The 24,536-nt window shown below is 43.2% G+C and overlaps 1 protein-coding gene across 12 annotated transcripts in view; it reads left to right on the top strand.

Annotated features, from left to right (window-relative positions):
• The window catches only part of LOC134347072 (receptor-type tyrosine-protein phosphatase delta-like), a 2,469,925-nt gene that overhangs the window by 199,215 nt on the left and 2,246,174 nt on the right, over window positions 1–24,536 (top strand). Inside the window, exon 1 of one of the 12 annotated variants that reach the window (XM_063049165.1) lies at window positions 1,499–1,575. The exons of the other annotated variants lie outside the window; for them this stretch is intronic. The gene's annotated coding sequence lies outside the window, so the exon portion shown is untranslated. Of the gene's footprint in view, window positions 1–1,498; window positions 1,576–24,536 lie in introns of those variants that run through there. 12 annotated transcript variants of the gene reach the window in all.

Raw genomic sequence — 24,536 nt, forward strand, 5'->3', positions numbered from 1 at the left:
ATTTTCCACATTTGCAGGATTAACTTCTTAGCAATCACCATTCCAAATAATACAGCCATTTTTTTCATGCATATAGGCTGAAGATAGGGAGCTTGTTGCTTCAAGAATGGCTATGAGCGGGTCTGGTTCCCACCGCTTCCCAAAAGCCTCAGAGACACAGTGAAAAATACTTTTCCAGTATGCATAAAGCTTACAACGTGACTAGAATGAATGTGACAAGTTACTGTTCACAGATTTACATCTATTACAAACTGGTGAAATATCAGGGTAGAAACTGTGCAACTTCTCTTTGGAATAATGGAGTGTATGTATTGTTTTAAACTGTGTAAGTTTGTATCTGACATTGACTGAACAATCATGTATACTATTTAAACACTCATCCCAGACCTCCTCTGTCAGTTCTATACCTAATTCATCCACCTATGCCTGTTTAAAACTTGCAGTATTCACCCAAGCTCCATAATGTAGGATCTGATAAAAATAGGATACCACACTACGAGTAACAGGATCAAATTTATGTATTGCATCCAGGGACTCATGTTTGTCTAAAACTTTGAGGTTAGGGATATATTTCCTAACATAATCTCAAATTTGTAAATATCAAAAAAAAAACTAGATGCAGGGATTAAGATTTTCTTAATAAAATGAGATTAAATCCCTTCTTTGAGATTTAAGTGTATACTCACCACGGGTATAACAGAAAATATTGTGGCTGTTGCAACATTGGTGAGACATTTTGCTAAAACAAATAATCCTGACAATACATTTACTTTAATGTAACGAGTATGCATAATATGCTATGTGCATAGAGCATACTGATCAAAGCTGATATAAGGTACATGTAAACACAATGCATAGAATGGTGTGTGCATGATGCTTTCTAAAACGAGTGCTGCTATACAGCATCCACCCTGCCTAATCATGCCTGGGCATACCTGAACAGGATAGAAAACTTTTCAGCCTACATTGTGGGCAACATTTTAATTGACTTGAATTATGAATTGAAATCATAAATATTGGTGACTTCAAAGCAATGATGCAAGATAGGGAAATTTCATGGTGAATTTCATAATCAACAGCCCAAAATCCATAAGATACACCCTAAAGTATCCAGGAAGTAAGATCTTTGTTGTCCAGTGTTATATGTTGTTTAAGAAACAAGTGGAAAATGTTGATATTTAACAAATGATTAGCAGTAGTGGGCTGTAGAAGCATTACTGATTTTTTAATATAATAAAATAGTGAGAAACAATCTCCAAGCAAAGAGATCATTGCTGTTTTCAAGCATTAAGCCTTTTTCTTCAATTTTACATTGTATGCAATTGGAATTTTAATGTCACCATTGTACTGCTGCAATTGATTTCAAGGTTGAGAGGCTTACATTGTTGGACAGGACAAAGAGATTAGCAGAGCACTTGACCTATTTGGCAGCTCTCCCACCTTTTTTAAGTCACTAAAATCAAATATATCTTGCAGGAACAAAAATCCAGTGTAACTTCATGCAATAAATGGAAGCTTGGAGAGAGATTTCCAGATACAGATTGTTGATATTATCAGAAAGAACAAATAATTGGGGTAAGATAAAGCTTGAGATTCTGTTTAATACAAGCCTTAAAATGTTCACCCCTACTTTTACTGTCATAGTTGTAACTGAAGTCTCTGCTATTTTTAGCAAGGTGTGAATAGATACAGTATTAAACTATCCTCATCAATTTCTGTTTGTACTTTGTTACTAAAATAAAGTTAATTTCTCTATAACTTTGTTACTGAACAAAGATTTGTCTTGAAAAATTGTCACCATGGAGGAAGAGAAAAAGATGATGGTATTGATTTTGCTACTACAGATAGTTTCGAAAATAAAGATTGAAGTTTATCTTCTGCATTCCAACCACATAATGATGGTGAGTGCACTAACAGCTTTTGTTACTGGAATAATGTAGCAATATCAAAATGCTTTGGTCTGTTGATGAGTGAAGCTATGTGCTATGGGGCAGTAAACTGGTCAAAAGTATTATATTCCCTCCAGCATCTTTCTCTACTCCATTAATTTCTGAAATCTAATATCCACACATAAAAGGTTGGCCTGTGTGCTATTGTCTCTGATAAATGGCTCCAAGATATGCCCTCTTCAACTTTCCATATAATATTTTATAGGACTCTCAAATTCTACCCCACTGCCATAAGTACCTTGCCAATGCCTTCCCACCCACAACTCCTCCTTTCCTCTCTCCACATCTTTATTCTTGCCTCAAAATAGGTGCATTTTAATATTGTTACTTTAACATTGTAACATAAATGAATGGTGTTCTTTGTATCTGTACATGTCCGGGAATATAGAATTTTTTTTTGATTTTTGAAAATCATAATGTTGATACTAACATGCATTTCTGTAATGGTGTAAAAGAAAAACAATTGTAAAGGGGTCTAATTCACAATGGAGGCAAATCCACAGCATTCTTACACATTTTCCTTTAATCAATTACTCTGTAGTACAAATTGAGAGATTACAGATTTAGGAACTGTAGAAAAAAGAACCAGCATTTATCTGGTACAAGTAGAGCTTGTTGAACAAATCAACTCCTTGTGCAAGTAGACTCATTCATGCTTCACTGATGGTTACTCTTATTCAGTTTGTGTGAATATTTCTTCAGTTTTATATCTTGAAGTTATCTTAAGTTTACTGGATTCGTAAGGAAGGAAAATATATGTCTGGTATTTGAAGGACAAATGTGCGATTGCATGATTTCTTAAAACTTAATGGCCCAGAATTTGTTGTCAGCGCCAAATCACCCATGCCTGCAGCTTACAATTGAACTATGTTCAAACTTGTCTTTATGAGGAGGCAGTCTACAGTGAATTCAGTCGCTTATGCTGAAGTGTGGCATATTGATGTCGTTGTGCTAGTTGTGAGAAGAAGAAGCAACACTCACAGAAAATGCTGAAGTGAAATATTACAGCTAACTAATCTGTATTTTCAAAGGTCCAGAAAAGTTCCATCTTTGAGAATATTATAGCTGACGAGGGGAGAAAGGACCAGCAATGATTGAATGGTGGAGCCAAATGGTCTAATTCTGCTCCTATGTCTTATGGTCTTATGGGATATTAGGCCAGCCTTTTTAAAAACAATATAATGGAAAACTTTTATAGAAACAAGATATTTGAAACTAATGAAAGATATTTTTAATGCGTTAACTAATACGTATCTTAATCACCAGCAGGCCCCTTCTGTTCGATTGAAGTAAATGGAAACAGATATGAAGTTCCTGGAAGTCACCAAATTGGTGCAGAACTGCCACAACTTAAATGTTCCCATACTTGATTCCGAAATACATTCTGTAAAGCAGCTTGTGAACAGCAGACAAAATCTCTAGGACTTCTTTCTTGATGTTCAAATCTCAAACATCATTGAAACAGGCCTTTAGCCTGTGAATGAATGATCTGTGAGGTCAAGTGCAGAAATTGTTCTCCCCTTTAATAGACATAGCTGGACAGTGATGTGGTGGATTCCATAATATGAAACTCATAACTATAATCATAGACTGGGTTTTGAGCAATGAGGAAGGGTTAATTAGCAATCTTGTCGTGAGAGGCCCCTTGGGTAAGAGTGACCATAATATGGTGGAATTCTTCATTAAGATGGAGAGTGACATAGTTAATTCAGAAACAAAGGTTCTGAACTTAAAGAGGAGTAACTTTGAAGGTATGAGATGTGAATTAGCTAAGATAGACTGGCAAATGACACTTAAAGGATTGACGGTGGATATGCAATGGCAAGCATTTAAAGATTGCATGGATGAACTACAACAATTGTTCATCTCAGTTTGGCAAAAGAATAAATCAAGGAAGGTAGTGCACCCGTGGCTGACAAGAGAAATTAGGGATAGTATCAATTCCAAAGAAGAAGCATACAAATTAGCCAGAAAAAGTGGCTCACCTGAGGACTGGGAGAAATTCAGAGTTCAGCAGAGGAGGACAAAGGGCTTAATTAGGAAGGGGAAAAAAGATTATGAGAGAAAACTGGCAGGGAATATAAAAACTGACTGTAAAAGCTTTTATAGATATGTAAAAAGGAAAAGACTGGTAAAGACAAATGTAGGTCCTCTACAGACAGAAACAGGTGAATTGATTATGGGGAGCAAGGACATGGCAGACCAATTGAATAATTACTTTGGTTGTGTCTTCACTAAGGAGGACATAAATAATCTTCCAGAAATAGTAGGGGACAGAGGGTCCAGTGAGATGGAGGAACTGAGCGAAATACATGTTAGTAGGGAAGTGGTGTTAGGTAAATTGAACGGATTAAAGGCAGGTAGATCCCCAGGGCCAGATGGTCTGCATCCCAGAGTGCTTAAGGAAGTAGCCCAAGAAATAGTGGATGCATTAGTGATAATTTTTCAAAACTCGTTAGATTCTGGACTAGTTCCTGAGGATTGGAGGGTGGCTAATGTAACCCCACTTTTTAAAAAAGGAGGGAGAGAGAAACCGGGGAATTATAGACTGGTTAGCCTAACGTCAGTGGTGGGGAAACTGCTGGAGTCAGTTATCAAAGATGTGATAACAGCACATTTGGAAAGCGGTGAAATGATCGGACAAAGTCAGCATGGATTTGTGAAAGGAAAATCATGTCTGACGAATCTCATAGAATTTTTTGAGGATGTAACTAGTAGAGTGGATAGGGGAGAACCAGTGGATGTGGTATATTTGGATTTTCAAAAGGCTTTTGACGAGGTCCCACACAGGAGATTAGTGTGCAAACTTAAAGCACACGGTATTGGGGGTAAGGTATTGATGTGGATAGATAATTGGTTAGCAGACAGGAAGCAAAGAGTGGGAATAAACGGGACCTTTTCAGAATGGCAGGCAGTGACTAGTGAGGTACCGCAAGGTTCAGTGCTGGGACCCCAGTTGTTTACAATATATATTAATGACTTGGATGAGGGAATTAAATGCAGCATCTCCAAGTTTGCGGATGACACGAAGCTGGGCGGCAGTGTTAGCTGTGAGGAGGATGCTAAGAGGATGCAGGGTGACTTGGATAGGTTGGGTGAGTGGGCAAATTCATGGCAGATGCAATTTAACGTGGATAAATGTGAAGTTATCCACTTTGGTGGCAAAAATAGGAAAACAGATTATTATCTGAATGGTGGCCGATTAGGAACAGGGGAGGTGCAACGAGACCTGGGTGTCATTATACACCAGTCATTGAAAGTGGGCATGCAGGTACAGCAGGCGGTGAAAAAGGCGAATGGTATGCTGGCATTTATAGCGAGAGGATTCGAGTACAGGAGCAGGACGGTACTACTGCAGTAGTACAAGGCCTTGGTGAGACCACACCTGGAGTATTGTGTGCAGTTTTGGTCCCCTAATCTGAGGAAAGACATCCTTGCCATAGAGGGAGTACAAAGAAGGTTCACCAGATTGATTCCTGGGATGGCAGGACTTTCATATGAAGAAAGACTGGATGAACTAGGCTTGTACTCATTGGAATTTATAAGATTGAGGGGAGATCTGACTGAAACGTATAAAATCCTAAAGGGATTGGACAGGCTAGATGCAGGAAGATGGTTCTCGATGTTGGGGAAGTCCAGAACGAGGGGTCACAGTTTGAGGATAAAGGCGAAGCCTTTTAGGACTGAGATTAGGAAAAACTTCTTCACACAGAGAGTGGTGAATCTGTGGAATTCTCTGCCACAGGAAACAGTTGAGGCCAGTTCATTGGCTATATTTAAGAGGGAGTTAGATATGGCCCTTGTGGCTACAGCGGTCAGGGGGTATGGAGGAAAGGCTGGTGCAGGGTTCTGAGTTGGATGATCAGCCATGATCATAATAAATGGCGGTGTAGGCTTGAAGGGCCGAATGGCCTATTCCTGCACCTATTTTCTATGTTTTCTATGTTGAGTTATACAGTAGCTTCAATTTCGGGAGCAGGTGACCATATCCTGGATGGACTGTGTGAACTCTTTTGAGGGCTGTCATCAACAGAGGCTGAAGTTAATGACCTCTACTATGTGGTTATTAATGAGGTATTTGTGTCCTTGTACCTGCATAAGGGATGCGTATCTGCAGTACAAATCTGAGCTGTTGTTTCTAAGAAAGCCCAGTGAGATTTTAAATGCATCAAGTACATTTGCCGAGTCTTTAAGGCTGGGAAGGTTGGTGTAGCTCATGACTTCTTCCATTTTTTAGAAGACATTGAAATTTCAGGGAGTAGTAAGTGCAGTGACATGGACTCCGTTTGAGTGGACTGAAAGGTTCTTGTCACCGTCCAAAGAGTGGCATATAACTGCATATACATGATGCTTGTGCAAAGGCTACTTAACCAGGAGACAGGATATATTTCATAGCAGAAGATGTTGGAGTCAGTGTGGCACTGGAAGTATTTCAAAGTTCAAAAGTAAAATTGTTATCAAAGTACATATATGTCACTATATACAGCCTTGAGATTCATTTGCTTGTGGGCATACAGAATAAATCTATAATAGAATAATAACCGTAACAGAATCAATGAAAGACCACACTAACTTGGATGTTCAAGCAGTGTGTAAAAGACAAGCTGTGCAAATATAAAGAAATAATAATAATAAATGAATAGGCAGTACGTATTGAGAACATGAGCTGAAGAGTCCTTGAGAGTGAGTCCATAAGTATCTTTACATCCCCCCACTCCCCTGATGTACTGGTACATTTCCTGACCGGATTTGTGCTGTTTTTACTTCTACACTCATCACAATCTTTTCAGACTTAATTGATCACTCTGGGTGTCAAGAATACATTTGCTTCTTGAACTACTAGAAGGAGATGTGGGCGTACTTACCAAGGTTGTGTAATGCAAAAGTTATAGTTTAAATGAGTCATTGAGTTCTTGATATTCATTTATGTTTTATTAGTTTAGTTTATGCAACTGAAAAGCATAGGGCAGATCAAGATTTATCCAGTAAGCGTGTTTGTGAAACTAATGAGTTGCACGGTGGGAGCATGTGACTTGAAGAGATTTTACATTGGTTCAAAGTCAAAGATAGAGACCGAAAATATATCAGAATGACAATGGAACCCAAATTACTTTATGAACAAGCTGTTGGATAAATTCTCAAGAGGACAACCATCATGAAATAAACATCCAAAAGTGCATCACTACAGACTCTTGTAAGTTTGTAAAATTGTGGCTAGGTCCAAAACATAATTTATCTAAACTTATACTGGTAAGTTGGTGAAAACTGTACTGGACACCCTTAACAGTTTACAATTTAAAGTGAAAAGCAGTTTTCATTAAAAAAATAAAGATGTAAAATCAGAGGATTTAAACATAAATAGGTCAAGTTTCTCACAAGCAAGAGAAAATCTGTAGATGCTGGAAATCAAAGCAACATGTACAAAATGCTGGAGGAACTCAGCAGGCCAGGCAGCATTGATGGAAAAGAGTACAGCCAAATCTTTTTAAATTGCAGGGTGAATCCTCATCTTTCTTTCCCCAGCCCTGCTGAAGGGTCTTAGCCTGAAACGTTGTCTGTACTCTTTCCCACAGATTCAGTTTCTTATGGTTGGATAAACCTGTGTGACCTTAAGGAAAGTACTTGAAAGACAGGGGAGTCTATAAAGATAGTATTGAAATAGTCACAATTACTAAGGTTATCCCAACTGCTAAGAAAGAAAACAAAATGGTTTATAGAAAAATACAACTAAGATACTGGGATGGATGAGTTGTAGACAGTAGGACTCTTAAACATTTCAAGTCATCATTTCAAATGTGGCTGCAAAGGTGGGTGAGCAAGTCACAATTCTCAACGGTCACACATAGGGAATCTAATTGTGAATTTATGAATATACAGAGTGAGATAAAGTTGGTTTGAGGAATTTCAGACTTTTGAAAAAGCTATGTTTGTCCAACATAGTTATTATGAGAAAGAACAGAATAACAGACAAGACCAAAGCATTATCCAGTACTGCACTCAATATGCAGGCAATTGTGAGAAAGAATACCTTTAGTCAGTTGATTTAATATCAGTCAGTTCAGTGGCTCATACAGAAGGAACAGAGTAATATAAATATTTGAAATGGGTGAATAAGAACAAACAATTTTTAAATTGCAGTTGTTTGATTTTCTTTGGCATTTGTCAGGAATGCAAAAGCAGCCACATTACACTTTAAATCCAAAATAATAATGCTTAAATTCTCGCAACCAAATTAACTTTATGAAATGAAATGCAATATTATCTCCAGCTATATTTTATCAATATGTTGTATTCCTAGTGATAAATTGGGTAAATCTATGTCAAGTTTGGAACTGAATTATTCCATGGAGCAGATGCCTAAGAACCTACCTTAGACTGATATCTTATTGCTGAGATTAGGAAGTACAATGACAGTTAAATTTTTGGAATGCTGAGTCATTGTTAAATATCTTTTTTTCTGTTGAAGCTTCTTCACTGGAAAATTAACACAATTCTAGATATTAAAGATGCTGGTATATACTAGTAAGGTACAAGTCCTGGGGACGACATTCAAATTACTTGCTGGTTTCTAGATTTAAAAATGATGAACATACATACAGTTCTTCATTGCGAAGTTATTTGCAAACACGGTGAAATTTGATAGTCATGCTGTTTTTGATGGAAGTTCTTCAATATGAACTCTGCTGTCATCCTTGCTGAATTTAATTTAAGCATTTGCAAGGATTAGTTTCATAGTCTTTAAGCCTCAATGAAAGTACCCTGGTGATAATATTTGATGCCTTTTGTTCTCTGAATATTTTAAATAATGCCCCAATATATTTGGAATATACAGATAATTTTAACGACAAACAGAAATGAAGTGCACACTTGGCAAATGCAAAATTAGTTCATTGTAGGTGAAGGTTCATTGTGGGAAATGGCTATTTATCCCATTAACAACTGGTCTATAGTCATAGTCTATGCACAATTGTTTTATTGTGGTTTCTTTTCCCTTTTTCTATATATGAAGAAATAATAACTTCTAAAACAATCCTGCATTAAATGCATACTTACAAGTAATACATTTATAATTTCTCTCACGTATTTTGAATTGTCAATATATGTTAAAAGTTTCCACTGAAATAGTTGTTGGATTAAGATTAAAATGTTCATTTATATATTTCTTTTTACCTAGATGTAAGCAAGTTAAAACATTAAACCTAAGTAACCTTCATCCTGGCCTCCCCAGCAGATAGTGATTTATCTCCTGTGCAAAATTCTCAAGCCAATAATAAATCAAATATCTTGTGTTTAGAGGCAATAATATATCATGAGGAATGAAATAAAGTTTTGGTCCAGATTTTGTGGTTTCACCTGTGACATCAGAGGGAGCATTCAGAAATGTCTGTGATCCTTGCAGACTGAATTCCACTTTTTATTCAACTGGTAGCTCCAGTGAATCAGTATAGCAAAAGTAATATCAGTAACCTTGGTACATAACCATCCTACAGAATTGTCAGAGAAACAAAAAGAAAAGTCAAAACACTTAATTGAAAGTTTTATTTGTTTTTTTACATATTTTAAAAATTATCTGATGAACAATAGAGCTCTGATAATTATTTTGACTTAAATCAACACAGTAAATCAGCTTCTCAAGCCTTGTAATGTATTCAGTAATTATAGTTTAATTTGTTATCAGAAACTAAGTTACATATCATTCCATCAAATTTCAAGGATTTTTTATGACACAATTGATTTCCATATTTAAGAGTTCCTACTGACTTAAGAATGATTTCCTATTTTATGAGCACACAACACTGCATCCATTGGATAAACAAAGTTTCACAGTTAGCAACTACTTGTCCTCCATGTTCAACCATGTATGGGGTGTAGACCTCCAGAAGTATATGAAAGTAAAGAAAATCTGCAGAGGGCGGCAAGAGTAGGCTGTGTATTTACATGCCAGTGGGATCTAACATCACTGGTCGGTGAGTTATTGGAAAAATTTTAGATTAGATTAGATTTGATTCAACTTTATTGTCATTGTGCCGAGTACAGATACAAAGACAATGAAATGCATTTAGCATCTAACCAGAAATGCAAAGAATAGTGTTATTTATAAAATAACTGCGAGAAAAAGGTAAGTGCTACAGCACACAATTATAAAAGTACTGAGACAGTGCAATATGGGTGCAATACTGCTTAGCGCTGTGATGTGAGGTTCAGCAGGGTCACAGCCTTGGGGAAGAATCTCTTCCTGTGCCTGCTGGTGCGGGAGCGGAGGCTCCTGTAGCGCCTACCGGATGGGAGGAGAGTAAAAAGTCCATGGTTAGGGTGAGATGCATCCTTGATATTGCTTTTCGCCCTGCCCAGGCAGCATTTATGGTAGATGTGCTCATTGGTGGGCAATTGGGTGCTGATAATCCACTGAACAGTTTTCACCACACACTGGAGTGCTTTGTGGTCCGATACTGAACAATTGCCATACCACACTGAGATGCGGTTAGTGAGTATGCTCTCATTGGCACAGTGGTAAAAGTCTGTCAGTATCCTGGGACAGAGGTGAGCTTTCTTGATGCTCCACAGGAAATAAAGGCGCTGTTGCGCCTTTTTGATCAGGATGGAGGGTCTGAGGGTCTGAGATTTATTTGCTCTGGGCAATGCAGAGATTTATCAGGGATAGTCTGGATATGGGGAGATACTGTTGGATTAATTTTTTTGAATTTTTCAAGGAGATGACTGAGGGTGTAGATGAGAATACTGCAGTTGCTGGACTATGAAAGCCCTTGACGAGATCCCTCTGTGTAGACTGATCTTTCAGACAATAGCTCTCTACAAGTTTTCGGAGGAAGACTCTTAAACGCATCTCCCCCATTTCACGTACATCTGCTCTCATTCCATCCTCCCACCACCCCACTAGGAATAGGGTTCCCCTGGTCCTCACCTACCACCCCACCAGCCTCCGGGTCCAACATATTATTCTCCGTAACTTCCGCCACCTCCAACGGGATCCCACCACTAAGCATGTCTTTCCCTCCCCCCCTCTCTCTGCATTCCGCAGGGATCGCTCCCTACACAACTCCCTTGTCCATTCGTCCCCCCCATCCCTCCCCACTGATCTCCCTGCTGGCACTTATCCGTGTAAGCGGAACAAGTGCTACACATGCCCTTACACTTCCTCCCTTACCACCATTCAGGGCCCCAAACAGTCCTTCCAGGTGAGGCATCACTTCACCTGTGAGTCGACTGGGGTGATATACTGCGTCCGGTGCTCCCGATGTGGCCTTTTATATATTGGTGAGACCCGACGCAGACTGGGAGACCGCTTCGCTGAACATCTACGCTCTGTCCGCCAGAGAAAGCAGGATCTCCCAGTAGCCACACATTTTAATTCCACATCCCATTCCCATTCTGACATGTCTATCCACAGCCTCCTCTACTGTAAAGATGAAGCCACACTCAGGTTGGAGGAACAACACCTTATATTCCGTATGGGTAGCCTCCAACCTGATGGCATGAACATTGACTTCTCTAACTTCCGCTAGGCCCCACCTCCCCCTCGTACCCCATCTGTTACTCTTTTTTATGCACACATTCTTTCTCTCACTCTCCTTTTTCTCCCTCTGTCCCTCTGAATATACCTCTTGGCCATCCTCTGGGTCACCCCCCCCCCCGTCTTTCTTCCCGGACCTCCTGTCCCATGATCCTCTCGTATCCCCTTCTGCCTATCACCTGTCCAGCTCTCGGCTCCATCCCTCCCCCTCCTGTCTTCTCCTATCATTTTGCATCTCCCCCTCCCCCTCCAGCTTTCAAATCCCTTACTCACTCTTCCTTCAGTTAGTCCTGACGAAGGGTCTCGGCCTGAAACGTCGACTGCGCCTCTTCCTATAGATGCTGTCTGGCCTGCTGCGTTCACCAGCAACTTTGATGTGTGTTGCTTGAATTTCCAGCATCTGCAGAATTCCTGTTGTTTATGACGGTAGAGGGTTGCTTTTGTGATTGGAAACCTTTGATGTACCACAAGGAGTAGTGTATGTTCCCTTGCTGCTTGTGATCTACATTAACAGTTTAAATGTTATCAGAGGAGTTAGATGTAATAAGTTTGCAGATGACACGAGGATTAATAGTGTTCTAGATAGAGAGAAATTTAGTCTTTAGATACACAGAAAAATGAGGAGTGGAATTTATTGCTGTTAAATATAAGATGTATTTCAGGAGGATGTATAAGTGTATATGTAATGTTTGAGAGAAACATAGAATGAACCAAAGAATATAGAGACTTTGCTGGATATGTTGAAGGAACCCTGAACAAAACAGAACAGAAAGAAAACGTGGCAGCTAGAAAGCCACACTGTATAATTTCCATCATTAGCTGTGGTAAAGAATAGACAAGCAAGGAAATTATTGTACAACTATGTAAGTTATTAATTGCCTACAGCCAAAGTAGTCAAAGTTCATATCCGCAAGTGCATGTATGCAGAGACCATAAGATATTGGAGCAGAATTAGGCTATTTGGCCCATTGAGTCTACTCCACCATTTCATCGTGGCTGATCCAATTTTCCTGTCAGTCCCAATCTCCTGCATTGTCCTGAATCTCCTTCATGCCCTGACCAACCTAGAATCAATCAACCTCTGCCCTAAATATATATAAAGACTTAATGTCCACAGCTGCCTGTGGCAAAGAATTCCACAGATTCGTCACTCTCTGGCTAAAGAAATTCCTCCTCATCTTCATTCTAAAGGGACCCTGCCCCCTCTATCTGAGCCTGTATCCTCTGGTCTTATAATCTTCTCGCACCATAGGAAACATCTCTCCACGTGCACTCTATCAAGACCTTTCACCATTCAATAGGTTTCAATAAGGTTACCCCTCATTCTTCTGAACTCCAGCAAATACAGGCCCTGACCCATCAAACGCATCAAGGATGGCTTCATATGACAAGCCATTCAATCCTGGAATCATTTTTATGAACCTGCTTTGAACTCCCTCCAGTTTCAGCACATCCTTTCTAAGAAAAAGGTCTCAAAACTGCTCACAATACTCCAAGAGGTGCCTCACCAGTACTTTATAAAGTCTCAACAATATATCATGCTTTAATATTCTAGTCCCTTTGAAATGAGTGCTAACATTGTATTTGTCTTCCTCACTACAGACTCAACCTGCAAAGTAACCTTAGAAAATACTGCACAAGGACTCTCACCCTCCCTTTGCCCCTCAGTTTTTTCTGTATTTTCTCTCCTCTTAGAAAATAGTCTTCTACCAAAGTGCATGACCATACACTTTCCAGCACTGTATTCCGTCTGCCATTTCTTTGCCCATTCTCCTAATCTGTCTTACTCCTTCTGTAGACTCTCTACTTCCTCAAAACTACCTGCCCCTCCACCTATCTTCATATCGTCTACAAACTTTACAACAAAGCCATCAATTCCATCAACCAAGTCATTGACATTTAAAGTAAAATGAATTGGTCCCAACACAGACCCCTGTGGAACACCACTAGATACCGGAAAACAGCCAGAAAGGCTCCCTTTATTCCCGTCCTTTGCCTCCTACCAATTAGCCGCTGCTTTATCTGTGCTGGTGTAGTCGCGCTGATACGCTACGAGTGAAAACAAGGCACTGACTAAAGCAGGGTCGGGTTGAACCGTTTACTGTTCGAATCAGCGCGCGCTTAAATACCTGCTCCCAGCAACCCCCGCTCTCTGCAGGGCAGAAGTGACGTCGGCCTCCGGGCCGAGGTCTGCCCCGCACTCAGATTCCTCTCGGTTGCTGCTGGCTGCAGGTTCGCCGGTGACTGCTGGAGCCGGTTCGCTTGCTGCGTGGGCGAGCCGCCACATGACCCCCCCCCCAGAACTGGCGATAGGAGGTGCAGAGTCCACAGCCTGCACACTCTCAGTTCTTTCAGGTGGCCGGCCTCGACGTCGTGGGGATGGTACCGCAACCGGGCGTTCAAGGTCCAGATGCGCCGGTTTGAGACGGTCAATGGTAAAAGTCTCATCCCGACCGCCGATGTCAAGAACGCAGGTCACTCCATTATGGCGCACCACCTTGTAGAGTCCCTCGTATGGTCGCTGCTGGGGTGGTCTGTGCGCGCCTTGGTGAATGAAAATATACTTGCTCTGTTGTAGGTCTCTGGGCAGGAAAGAGGGTGTTGTTCCGTGGTGGGACGTCGGGACTGGGGCAAGTGTTCCAAGCCGCTCCCGGAGTTTAGTTAGGAACCCAGCAGGTGTGTCCTCCAGGCCACGGGGTGCTGGCACAAACTCACCAGGAGTGGGGCACCGTAAACCAGTTTGGCTGATGATGTGGCCAGGTCCTCCTTGGGTGCCGTGCGGATACTAATAAGCACCCAGGGGAGTTCGTCCACCCAGTCTGGCCCTCAGAGGCGTGCCATCAGGGCCGACTTTAAGTGCCTGTGGAAACATTTCACCAGGCCGTTGGACTGTGGGTGGTAAGCAGTCGTTCGGCGGAGCTGGGTTCTGAGGAGTTGTGCCAGTGCAGACCACAAAGCCAATGTGAACTGCGCACCTGTGTCTGAAGTGATGTGGGCTGGGAGTCCGAATCGTGCCACCCAGGTGGTAATCAGGGCTCTGGCGCATGTCTCCATGGCTGTGTCAGTGAGTGGGACAGCTTCCAGCCACCTCGTGAACCTATCTGCCATGGTGAACAGGTATCTCGCTCCTCTCGAAACCAGCAGTGGGCCGAAAATGTCCACGTGGCCATGTTCAAACCTCCTATGTGTCGGCTGGAAGGGTTGCAGTGGGGCTGTCACGTGCCTCTGGATTTTGGAGGTTTGACAGTGCGTGGATGTCCTGGCCCAGTGTCTGACCTCCTTGCGTAGGTCGTGCCACACCAACCTGTCCGCGATCAGCTGGACGGTCGTTCGGATGGAAGGGTGGGCTAAACCGTGCAAGGTGTCAAAAACGCGGTGCCTTCAAGCGGTCAGGACAATGGGCTGACGTTGCCTGGTGGACACATTGCAAAGGAGCTTCTTACCTTCGGGTCCAATGGGTATGTCTTCGAGGCAGAGTCCTGAGACTGTGGTTTGGTACACCGGCATCTCTCCGTCCAGCCGTTGCGCCTCAGCTAACGTCACATAATCCAACCTCGGAGACAGAGAGTGCCCTGATTGGACGGAGGTTCGTGACAGCGCGTCTGCCACCACGTTGTTCTTCCCAGAGATGTGCTTGATTGTGGTGGTAAACTCCAAGATATACGACAGATGGTGTTGTTGGCGGCCTGACCACGGGTCTGACACTTTGGCAAACATGAAAATGAGGGGCTTGTGGTTTGTAAAGACCATGAACTCCCTCCCTTCCAGAACATACCTGAAGTGCCGGATGGCAAGGTACAGGGCCAGCAGCTCCCTGTCAAAAGCGCTGTTCTGGGGGTTGTAGGTGCCGGCTGAAAAAAGTGAGCAGCTTCCATTGGCTTTCGGTGAGCTGCTCGAGCACGCTGCCAACTGCCACGTCGGAGGCATCCACAGTGAGGGCAGTGGGGATGTCGATCCGAGGGTGGACTGGGAGCGTGGCGTTTGCTAGCACGTTCTTGGCTTGTTCGAAAGCCGCCTTCGCCTCCTCTGTCCAGCTGACCTCTTTGACCTTGCCGGACATCAAGCCAGAAAGCGGCCGCATGATCCGGGCCGCTGAGGGCAGGAAATGGTGGTAAAAGTTAACCATCCCAACAAACTCCTGCAGGCCTTTTACAGTGCTAGGCGTGGCAAATTGGCGGATGGCCTCAACGTTTGCCGGCAGAGGAACAGCTCCATGGCGGTCGATCTGGTGTCCCAAGAAGTTGATGGCAGATAGGCCAAACTGGCACTTGGCGGTGTTGATAGCCAGGCCGTAGTCACTTAGGCGGCGGCAGAGCAGGCATAGATGTGCTAAATGTTCCTGGCGGGAGTGGCTGGCGATAAGTATGTCATCCAGGTAGATGAACAAAAAGTCCAGACCTCGCCCCACTGCATCCATCAAGCGCTGGAAAGTCTGCGCCGGGTTTTTGAGCCTGAACGGCATCCTGAGGAACTCGAATAGGCCAAAGGGGGTAATGAGGGCCGTCTTGGATACATCATCTGGGTGGACTGGGATCTGATGATACCCTTGGACCAGGTAAATGTTTGAAAAGATGCGTACCCCGTGCAGATTGGCCGTAAAGTCCTGGATGTGTGGTATCGGATAGCCAATTGATGTAGTGGCGTCATTCAGCCTCCTATAGTCGCCGTACGGTCTCCACCCTCCCGCGGACTTGGGCGCCATATGTAGTGGGGAGGCCCACAGGCTGTCAGAACACCGCACAATCCCCATCTCCTCCATCTTCTTGAATTCCTCCTTTGTGAGGCAGAGCCTGTCGGGTGGTAGCCTGCGGGCCCGGGCATGAAGGGGATGTCCCTGTGTGGGGATGTGGTGCATCACGCTGTGCTTGGGGTCTGCTGAGGAAAACTGTGGCATGATGATAGATGGGAACTCTGATAACACTCTGGCAAACTCGTTGTCGGAATGAGTGACGGAGTCCAGGTGCAGGGCCGGTAATCTGGCCTCACCGAGGGAGAAAGTCTGGAACGTCTTCACATCGACCAATCGTCCCTTCAAATCCACGAGCAGGCAGTGCGCGCATAAGAAGTCCGCACCTAGCAATGGCTGTGACACTGCGGCCAGTGTAAATGTCCATGTAAAGCAGCTGGAACCGAACTGCAAGGGGGTGCTTCTTGTGCCATAGGTGCGGATGGTGCTGCTGTTGGCTGCCATAAGTTCCGGTCCTGTTCTTCTAGTTTGGGTATTGTGGCTTGCAGCGGGGTAGGACTCTGATTTCTGCCCCTATGTCCACCAGGAATCTTTGCCCGGAGAGCTTGTCCTCAACGTAAAGGAGGCTATCACGGTGACCAGCCACCATAGCCATCAGTGATGGCTGGTCCTGGCTTTTTTCCTGGAACGAGCATGGCGGTTGGCAGCGGCGGGCGCCGGAACCCCACCTTTCATGATAAGTACACCAAGACTCAGAAGTGGTGCCGTCCCTTGGTGAGGGTGTTCGGTGCTCCGCTGCTGGGGTGTGGGTGGGCTGGGCTTTCGGCTGTGCCGCAGCACTAATTCCGATGGTGGTTCCGCCCATTTGTTTGGCGTGCCAAAGCACGTCCACGCGTGCAGCCACCCCGCGCTGGTCTCTGAAGTCTTCATCTGCTAGCAGGAGGCGGATATCTTCTGGCATTTGCTCCAAGAAGATCTGTTCAAACAGCAAGCAAGGCTTATGACCGTCTGCCAGTGCTAGCCTGTCGCTCATCAGGGCTGATGGTGCGCGGTTGCCCAGGCCGTCCATATGCAGTAACCGCGCGGCCCGTTCATGGCGGGTGAGGCCGAAGGTCTCTATGAGCAGCGCTTTGAATGCTGCATATTTGTCTTCTTTGGGGGGTGACTGTATGAAATCCCCAACCCGTGCAGCTGTCTCCTGGTCAAAGGAGCTCACCACGTAATAGTAACGCGTGGAATCCGAAGAGATCTCCCGAATCTGGAACTGGGCTTCTGCTTGGTCAAATCACACGCGTGGTTGCAGCGTCCGGAAAGTTGGCAGTTTTAGCGAAACTGCGTGAACAGATGAAGAGTCAATCATCATTGGTCCAAATCCCGTTTGGACCGTCGGGGTCACCAATGTAGTCGCACTGATATGCTACGAGTGAAAACAAGACACTGACTCGGGCATGGTCGGGTTGAACCGTTTACTGTTTGAATCTGTAAGTGCTGTAAGTGCCCGCTCCCAGCAACCCCCAATCTCTGCGGGGTGGAAGCGACGTCGGCCTCCGGGCGGAGGTCTGCCCCGCACACAGATTCCTCTCGGTTGCCGCTGGCTGCAGGTTCGCTGGCGACTGCTGGAGCCGGTTCACTTGCTGCGTGGGCGAGCCACCACACTGGAACCTTTTCTGTAATACCAAGGGCTTGTAGCTTGTTAAGCAGCCTCATGTGTGGCATCTTGTCAAAGGCCTTCTGAAAATCCGAATACACAACGTCAAGTGATTCAACTTTGTCTATCCTGCTTGTTATTTCTTCAAAGAATTAGAGCAGGTTTCTCAGGCAAAAGTTTCCTTTGAGGAAACCATGCTGACGATGGCTTATTTTATCCTGGGCCTCCCAGTATCCTGTGATCTTCTTCATACTAATTGACTCCAACAACTTCTCAACCACTGAGGCCAGAGTAACAAGTTTACTTTCATTTGTCCCTCTTACTTCTTAGAGAGTGGAATGACATTTGCAATTTTTCAGTTTTCCAAGACCATTCCAGAATCAGTGATTCTCGAAGGATCATTACAAATACCTCCACAAACTCTTCAGCCACCTCTTTCAGAACTCTGGGGTATAATCCATCCGATCCAGGTGACTTATTTACCTTCAGACCTTTCAGTTTCCCAAGAACCTTCTCCCTAGTAATGGTAACTTTACACACTTCATGACCCTGACACCTGGAACTTCCACCATATTGTTAGTGTCTTCTACAATGAAGATTGATACAAAATACTTATTCAGTTCATTCACCATTTCGTTGTCCCCCATTACTATCTCTCCAGCATTGTTTTCCAGCGGTCTGATAGCCATTCTCACTTCTCTATAACACTTTATGTATTCTAGTAACAAAATGTTTTGTATCCTCTTTAATGTTATTGGCTAGCTTACTTTCATATTTCATCTTTACATTCTTAATAACTTTTTTAGTTGCCTTCTGTTGGTTTTCAAAAGCTTCCTAATCCTCTAACTTCCCACTAATTTTTGCTCTATTATATGCCCTTTCTTTGAATTTTAGCCACAGTTGTGTCATCTTTCTTTTAGGATACTTCTTCCTTTTTGGGATGTATATATCTGATGCCTTCTGAATTGCTTCTATCAATTTCAGCTATTCCTGCTTTTTCATCATCGCTGCCAGTGTTCTTTTCTGATCAATTCTGGCCAACTCCTTACTCATGAGTCTGCAATTCCCTTTATTTCACTGTAATACTGATACATCAGAATTTAGCTTCTCCCTCTCAAATGTCAGAGTGAATTTGTTCATGTTATCACCACTTCCCCTTTGGATTCTGTTACCTCAAGCTCTCTAATCAGTTGTGGTTCATTGCACAACACCCAATCCAGAATTGCTGATCCTGTCATGGGTTCAACCATGAGCTGCTCTTAAAAAGCCATCTCTCGGGCAGACTAGAAAATCCCCCTCTTGGAATCCAGCACCAACGTGATTTTCCCAATCTATCTATATATTGAAATCCCCTATGACTATAGTTACATTGCCCTTTTGGCAAACATTTTCTATCTCCCATTGTAATCGGTAGATCACATTCTTATGCCTGTCCTCCATGACAATTGTGCAATGGAAAATAACTGCTGCAGCATCAGGTAAGCGGAGCAGCATAAATTAAACAAATTGTGCACAATTTGGAGAGGAGCAAGCACAGTTATAACAAAGTAGTCCATTTTAGACCTCTTGTATGATCTTGTGGATGCTTGGCCTTACGGTTAACTTTGTACTTCTTCATTTTTCTGCACTGTGCATTTCTGGTAGATTTTACAATTTATTCTGCATTGCTCCTGTTTTACATTTTTCCAGCTCAATGCACTATCCAACAATTTGATCTACCAAAGATCTACCATAGAGTTATAGAAAAGTACAGCACAAAAACAGGCCCTTTTTCCCATGTAGTCCATTCTGAACTATTAATCTGCCTAATTCTACCAAACTGAACCTGGACCATAGCTCTCTATACCTCTCCAAATGATGTACCTATGCATATTTCTCTTCAATATTGAAATCAAACGCATGTCCATTATTTCTACTGGCAGCTGATTTAACACTCTCAGCACCTTCTGAGTGAAGGTGTTCCCCCTCATGTTCCCCTGAGACATTTCACTTTGCACCTAGTTCTAGTTTCAAACAACCACAGTGGAAAAAGCCTGCTTGCATTTATCCTATTTATATCTCTTAAAATGTTATAATCCTCTATCAAATCTCCCTTCATTCTCCTACACTTTAGTGAATAAAGTCTTAACCTTAACCTTTCTTGGTAACTCAGGTTCTTATTCTTGGTAACATATCCTAGTAAATTTTCTCTGCATTCTGTAATATGTTTCCTGTACGTAGGTGACCAGAACTGCAAGTTAGGCCTCACCAACATCAGCATAATATTTCCCACTCTTACTCAATATTTTGATCCATGAAGGCCAATGTGCCAAAAACTCTCTTTATGACTCTCTCTACTTCTAAGAAATTATAGATCTGTATTCCTAGATCCCTGGGTTCTACTGCACTCCTTGGTGCCCTACCACTCACTATGTATGTTTTACCCAGACTTGTCCTTCCAAAGTGTTGAGATTGCATCCATGCAGATCCCTCTGCAAGCTTTGATTGCTTTCCTCGCTGCCAATCTTGGTGCCATCCACAAACTTGCCGATCCAGTTTAGGACATTATCATCTGCGTTGTTGATATAGATGACAAACAACAAAGGACCCAACACTGATCCCTGTGATGCATCACTTGGCACAGGCAGCCAGTCAGCAAGGCAACCGTGTACTACCACTCTCCAGTTTCTCCCATGAAGCAATGTCTAATCCAGTTTACTACATCAGCCTAAATGCCTTATTAACCAACTTCTGATGCAGGACCTTTTCAAAAGCCTTACTGAAGTCCGTATGGACAACATCCACTGCCTTACCTTCATCAACTTTCCTGGCAACTCCTGTCCATCCAAATATTATACTGTATATCCATCCTTTAGAATACCTTCCAATAATGACACAACTACTGAAGTCAGACTCCCTGGCATATAATTTCCTGGTGTACTCTTACAGCCTTTCTTGCACAATCCTCAAATCTTCTGGCACTTCACCTGTGGCTGAGGACATTTTAAATTTGAATGAAATGCTACAAAAAGTAGTGGATACAGCCCAGTAAAGCCCTCTCTACCATTAAGCATATCTACACGGAGTGCTCTCGCAGGAAAGCAGCATCCATCATCAAGATCCTCATCATTAAAAAGTAAGGAGTTTATTTCAGGAGTTTTCACTTCTGGGTGTCAGATGTTGGAATATCCGGGATCTCAGGGGTAGTAATCTTGGGATTGTTGCCTGTGCCATGCAACAGTGAGCATAGGGATAGAATGAGGTGGCAGATAAATGCATGGATGAAGGATTGGAACAGGGGTCAGGGATTCAGATTTCTGGATCATTGAGACCTCTTCTGTGGCAGCTGTGACCTGAACAAAAAGGACTGGTTGCACTTGAATCTGAGGGGAATCAATACCCTGGTGAGGAGATTAGCTAATGCTATTGGGGAGGGTTTAAACTAGATTTGCAAGGGGGGCGGGAACTGAAGTGAAGAGGCAGACAATGGGGTGGTTGGCACACAAGTAGAGACAGCTTATAGGGAGTTTGTGAGGAAGGATAAGTAGATGATAGAGCAAAGATGCACTCAGCCTGATGGTTTGAGATATGTCTGTTTTAAAAGGTTTTCATAAACAAGGTGGATGAACTTAGAGCATGGTTCAATACATGGAACTATGACATTGTGGCCATTGCAGAGATTTGGGATGTCTCGGGGCAGGAATAGCTGCTGAGTGTGCAAGGCTTTAGATGGTTCAAAAAGGATGGGAGGGAGGCAAAAGAGGTAAAGGTGTGGCATTGCTAATTAGGGATAGTGTCATGGCTGCAGAAAAGGAGGACGTCATGGAGTGATTATCTACTGAGTCAGTGTGGGTGGAAGTCGGAAACAAGGTGCTTCTTATAGATGCCCCAATAGTAACAGAGATATCGAGGAGCAGATAAGGAGGCAGATACTGGAATGGTGCAATAATAATAGGGTTGTTGTGATGGGAGATTTTAACTTTCTTAATATTGATTGGCATCTCCTTAGCGCAAGGAGTTTAGTTAGGGTGGAGTTTGTTAGATGTGTTCAAGAAGGTTTCCTGATGCAATATCCAGATAAGCCAACTAGAGAAGAGACTGTACTTGATCTGGTATTGGGAAGTGAACCTGGTCAGGTGTCAGATCTCTTGGTGGGAGAGCATTTTGGAGGTAGTGATCACAACTCTACCTCTTTTACCATAGCACTGGAGAGGGATAGAAGCAGACAATTTGTGAAAAAAATTTAACTCAGGTAGGGGGAAATATGATGCTATAAGGTAGGAGACTGGGAGCATAAATTGGGAACAGATGTTCTCAGGGAAATGCATGGCAGAAATGTGGCAAATGTTCAGGTAATATTTGCAAGGCGTTCTGCATGGGTATGTTCCATTGAGGCAGGGAAAGGGTGGTAGGGTAAAAGTACCATGGTGTAAAAAGGACGTGGAAAATCTAGTTAAGAAGGAAAGAAAAGCTTCTGAAAGGTTCAAGAAACTAGGTACTGATAGAGTTCTAGAAAATTACAAGGTTGCAAGGAAGGAGTTTAAGAATGAAATTAGGAGAGCTAGAATGGGCCATGAGAAGGCCTTGGTGAGCAGGATTAAGGAAAACTCCAAGGCATTCTACAAGTACGTGAAGAGCAAGGAGATGAGCTGTCTGAGAATAGGACCAGTCCGGTGTGATGGTGGAAACGTGTGCATGGAGTCAGAGGAGGTAGCAGAGGTACTTAATGAATACTTTGCTTCAGTATTCACTAGAGAAAAAATACCTTGGCAATTGTGGAGATGACTAACAGCGGACTGAAACATTCGAGCATATAGACATTAGGAAAGAGCATGCACTAGCACATAAAAAAAACATTACGTTAGATAAGTCACTGGAACCAAACAAGATATACCCCAGGCTAGTGTGGAATGCAAGGGAGGAGATTTCTGACCCCCTGGCAATGATCTTTGCATCATCAATAGGGAGAGAGGAAGTACCAGTGGACTGAAGGGTTGCAAATATTGTTCCCTTTATCAAGATGGGGAGTAGGGATAACCCAGGTAATTATAGACCAGTGAGCCTTACTTCAGTGGTGGGCAAGATGTTGGAGAGTTTCCTGAGAGGCAGGATTTATGAGCATTTGGATAGACATAATCTGATTAGGGATAGTCAACATGGCTTTGTCAAGGGCAGGTTGTCCCTTATGAACCTGATTGAAATCTTTGAGGATGTAATAAAACACATTGATGAAGGTAGAGCAGTGGATGTAGTGTATATGGATTCCCCATGCAAGGCTCATTCGGAAAGTAAGAAGGCATGGGATTAAAGGAGACCTTGCTTTATGGATCCAGAATTGGCTTGCCCACAGAAGGCAAAGGAAGGTCTGCATGGAGGTCACTGACACGCAAGACTGCTGAGTAGGTTGACAGTGCTGTCAAGGAGGCATATGGTGTGTTGGTATTCGTCAACCGTGGGATTGAGTTCAAGAGCTGTGAGGTAATGTTACAGCTATATAAGACCTCAACTGGACACCTCTTGGAGAACTGTGTTCAGTTCTGGTCACGTCATTACAGGAAGAATGTAGATGCTATAGAAAGAGAGTGCAGAAGAGATTTACGAGGATGTTGCCTGGATTGGAGAGTGTGCATTATGAGAATAGTTCAGTGAACTTGGCCGTTTCTCCTTGGAGCGATGGAAGATGAGAGGTGATCTGATGAGAGGCATTAATCGCGTGGATAGCCGTAGGCTTTATCCCAGGGAGGAGGGGAGGAGAAGATGGCCACGCGACGCAGCGCGCGTGGCCGCTCCGAAATGATGTCATATTTATAAGTAGGGGCTGTGCACAATCCTGATTTGATGGAGACAGACGTGAGAAGCATGGAGGAACACCTGGAGAAACTTCTGAAATGCCCACTTCGCTGCCGCTGCTACTGTGCAATCAAAAATCTCCGGAGAGGAAGGCCCCAAATCCTCGGCTTTGCCTATTGCCTGTTGCCGGGGCTGGGGTCGAAGCACTCGGTGTCGGAGGGCTGGTCGGAGGCTCGAAGTTTTTGGATGGACTCAAGAGTCGGCTGTGGTTGGGTGCTTCTAGGGTGCTGCATTGGCAAGTTTGCAGTGCTAGAAGCTCATTGCAGGGAGAGGTTTTTTTTCTTCTACCGTCTGCGTGAGATGATGGGACTTTCGAGAGACCTTGAGACTTTTTTTTTTACCATGCCCATGGTCTGTTCTTATTCAAATTACGGTATTGCGTTGCACTGTTGTAACTATAAGTTATCATTATGTGGCTTTCGTCAGTTTTTTTAGTCTTGGTTTGTCTTGTGTTTCTGTGATATCATTCTGGAGGAACATTGTGTCATTTCTTAATGCATGCATTACTAAATGACAATAAAAGAGGACTGCGTGTCCTCCTAATCTAATCTAAATGGCTAACATGAAGGGGCATAGTTTTAAGGTGCTTGCAAGTAGGTACAGAGGGGATGTAGGGGATGTGAGGGATAAGTTTTTCACACAGAGCGATGGGTGCATGGGTGAGTGATGGTGGAGGTGGATACAATAGGGTCTTTCAAGAGACTCTTAGATAGGGACTCTTAGAAAAATAGAGGGCTATGCGGCAGGGAAATTCTACACAGTTTCTTGAATAGGTTACATGGTCAGCTCAAGATTATGGGCTGAAGGGCCTGTAATGTGCTATAGGTTTCTGTGTTCTCAGGTCTCCTGTTCTCTTCTTACTGCTAACATCAGGATGAAGGTACAGAAGCC

The sequence above is a fragment of the Mobula hypostoma genome, chromosome 5, assembly GCF_963921235.1.
Source record: "Mobula hypostoma chromosome 5, sMobHyp1.1, whole genome shotgun sequence".
Classification (NCBI taxonomy): Eukaryota; Metazoa; Chordata; class Chondrichthyes; order Myliobatiformes; family Myliobatidae; genus Mobula; species Mobula hypostoma.